This window comes from Temnothorax longispinosus, chromosome 11, assembly GCF_030848805.1.
Source record: "Temnothorax longispinosus isolate EJ_2023e chromosome 11, Tlon_JGU_v1, whole genome shotgun sequence".
NCBI lineage: Eukaryota > Metazoa > Arthropoda > Insecta > Hymenoptera > Formicidae > Temnothorax > Temnothorax longispinosus.
Window position 1 is genome coordinate 15,205,269 of NC_092368.1, and position 4,043 is coordinate 15,209,311.

The following is a 4,043-nucleotide window of genomic DNA, read 5'->3' on the forward strand; positions in this document are numbered from 1 at the left end:
TTGGAAGAGGTCGCGAGATTTTGTTTCTCGAGTGCCAATTTTTTTTGCAACCCAGTTTTCGATATTTAATTTATTTATGCCCGTTCTAGACTGGAGGATGAGCCGACTCTCGGCTCATCCGAGTGAGTGGTGTAGACGGGTAAAAATCTATTGTTTATGTATAGTTTATGTCACGTACACTATAGAAGGCGGATCAGCCGAGAGTCGGCTCATCCTCCAGTCTAGAACGGGCATTAGTGTCCGGTATTGACGTCGAAAATTTCTAGGATTGTAAATAAAAAAAAAACATTGTTTTGTCGATTGTTTTAATTGACTAATTTGATAAAGAACTAGGTTGCAATTATTTCCAATGCGAAACATCTCGGCGTTCGTCACGTGACTCTGCTCTCGCGGTTGTGTGGATGACTGAACTATTTGGAGAAAGTATTTCATAGTCCCAGATATATTTTTATATTATATTGAATAAGTGCGTAATTAATTGTAAGTGGAAAAAATGACGATCGTTTATTGTGATTATCGATAAATTATCTATTTTCGATTCGAAGGTTTCTTTTACAAGCAGTGACTCGTTATACAAAATACATGAAACATTTTGCCCAATTAATTAATATAATACCGAAATACAATGAAACGTAAATTGCATTAAGAAATCCGGTTAGGTGTGCGCGAAATATTTTTAGGGAGGATCGAAGAAGGAAAACTGGAAATATCATCAAAAGTGACAAAGTGTGTTCTCTGAAGGTTGTAAAGAGAGCGAGACGCGTAAACGCTTACGTCAGTCGTAGTCGTGGACGTAAAGCAAGGCAGAAAGAAACGTTTTGTACAATAGCCTGTCACGACGTTACGTTTTTCTCCGCCTCACTTTACGTCCACGACTACGACAGATGTCTCGTTCTCTGTCATCAGCCTGACGAGTTTCAGTTACAAGAGGCCTGTTCGTTTTTGCTGAACTTCTTGCACGGTCCCGCACGGTCATCTTTCCTCTTTTCCCTGGTGCAGAAAGGTCTCAGTTTATATTATTTATCAGAATTTCTCGGAAAATTTCATTATTTTCTCAGAATTTTTATAAGAATGGAACGTTTTTTCAGAAAAACTCAGACAAAAATTGAAAAATTCTAAATATTTTCGAGTATTTCTTAATATTTCTCCTAAACATTTCGAGATCAAAATTTAACCACATAATTAATTAATTTTAAATTTTATGAAAATATTTCAGATTTAATATGGGGCTCGATTCTTGAATTTATTCGCAAGAAAAATGTATGCGCAATTGGCTATCGCATAGCTTCAAAGTCAATCAAGTTGTAGATCTTTCGCAAGAACGGAATTTACACACGTTTATCTTGCAAATTAATTCAAGAATCGGATCTTATATTAAATCTTAAATATTTTTATAAAATTTGAAATTCATCAATTATGTGGTTAAAATATCATTTTTCTGTGAGACACTTCGGATTCGATTAATTAATTTCAAATCGTACAAGGTCTTGTCGGTGACGTATTTTCTTCTACTTTGCTACTTGCTTGGAAGAGTTCCAGAATTTCTCATATAAGTATATTATAATAGTAATGAAATATTTCAGATTTTTCCCGCTAACATATCTTTATAGAAATCTTAATAAATATGAGAAAATCTGCGCAATTTATCAGAAATTTTCGTACATACAAATACTTAAATTTTCCGAAAATTCTCATTTAATTATTTCTGAAAGTATCTGAGATTTCCTAAATATAAAATATGAGAAATTCTTAGTAAATTTCTGAGAAAATATGAGACATTTTTCCACCAGGGTTTCTTTTCACGTTGGAGAGAAAAGGAGAAAAAATGAACCGTGCAAGGACTTCAGCTAAAACGAACATGCCTAACTGTGCTGGTCATGTCTGCTGGTACCGGACAATATCCGAAGGGCGACAAGGATCGAGACGAGAAGAGATGGGAAAGTGTGAGTCTGTGCTCCTTGCGTTCACTGCGGGCTTCCATGTGCCAACTTTTCAAAATTCATAAGGCACGCGGTGAATGCCAAGAGCGGACCAAATTCAACGATCTGCAGCGACTCGCGATCGAACGTCTCAGTGCGAATTCGTCGAGAACGTCTCAGGAGTGACATGTCTCACGTCTGATCTCAAGGTGAAAAAGGTCAGTATCAACGGATAACACGATGATACTATCTCCGTTTCTACTTCTCTGTAACCTTTAAGGGAACGTGAACGTAAATGCAAACGTGACTATTCATTTTTGCGTTTGTTTTTTCTTTAAATAATGATTAATTGAATATATCCTCGACATAACACTCTATTTATTCCCAAAGTTTGAAAGTCTTCTGTGATTCATGTTATCTATGATTACCTATGCAATACATTCATAAGCTTTTATCTTAATAATTATTAATTATCTTTATTAATCGCACGTTATATAAATAGATATCTGATTTTGATAAAGTGGCTATCTGTCGGCGTTCTATCACTGTCTTTATCTACTTTATATCTTATAAGATATAATCTTATATATCTTACATATATTATATAGCTCATAGAACTTTTATTCCTTAAGATTTAAGAATATAAAATTTGGATAGAATTATCATCTCTTTAATTTTTATTACATGTAAAAAAATATTTTATATATAATATTCTTGTGATACGTATTGATAATTATTGTGCATTTGTGCATTTGTCATAATTTTACGACATTTTATCGTTCGTAATAATGTTCAAAAATCTTTAATATAACATTTAGAAATTTCCTATTTTTAGAATATCTATTTATTTTATTTGTTTACGAATCTAAACGCTGACATCCTGGCTTAGTCATGCACAAGGCAAAAAAATCGATCTGTCAAACATAAAAAATTAGATATACATTGGATTTCTGATTTCCTCCGTCAAGCGCATCGAGCACCAAGATAGAAAGAGAAAGAGGGTAGAGTGGTTAACGGTAATGGTGGAAAACAAGCGTTCCCCCCGACGGACGGGGGTCGCCGAGGTCGGGTTTAAAGCCGAAAAGCCCCTAAATGGAAATCGGGGAATTCCCAGGGCGTAGGAGGACGAGAGAACGGCTATCGGTAGTATCGACCGAGACGAAAGGGCGGGCGAGGGGAGATGCCGGCGATGGTGGGGAGATGCTGCGCGGTTTAAGGGTGGACGCTGCACGCTGCACGTTGCCTGGCAACCTTCCCGCAGCATCCCTCCTGGACCGCCGCCGCCACCGCCCCTATCCGCCGCCGCCGCCGCCATCGACGACCTCCATGATCATTGTTGTCGTCGTTGTTGCGCGTCCGCCATTATTCAGGATCGATATCTCACCCCGAGATGTCTCGTTTTCTTGATTCGTCGTGATTTCTGTGTGCACCTCTGTGCGTGTGCGTGTTTGCCTTTTTTCAGGAGAATCCTGGAATATGACATTTTGAATCAAAATTGAAAACTGGAGTTTGCGCGATTATAAGAGATTCTAGAAATCAATATTTTATAATTTTTAGATAGCAAAGAAGAAAGAAAGAGAAAGTCGAGGATTCAAGGATTCTCTAGCGGAAAAGATATTCATGGTATTGTAAATATCTGATGTGGCAAAAGTTAGGGTGGCACTAAAAAGATACTTTAATCCCCTATAAATTATATTGTAAAATATTATGTAGAGCACTGATGTGTGTGTGTGTGTGTGTGTGTGTGTGTGTGTGCGTGAAAAATAAAATGTGTATGCATGGAACAATCAGTTCGTTGCGTCCTCATTTCCTTATATAAATCCTGTAGATATTATTTTTACTGTTATAAATTATATCAAATTAATCCTAAAAATATATAATTGCTTTTCTCTTCGAACAAAGTTATGCAAAAATGCAATATTCAAGAAAGTATTATAAACTCTCTTAGCCACATTTCTTTAATTTGCTCTAATTTTGTTTTTATACATTAATTTATTGCAAAAGTATTGTAACAAAAATTAAGCAATGTACAGTAGCAATGAATACTAAAAGTTTCAGTTTTTTGTTAATCAATTTTGCAAATAATCTGTATAATTAATTAAGTAAAATAAATTTATCATACTA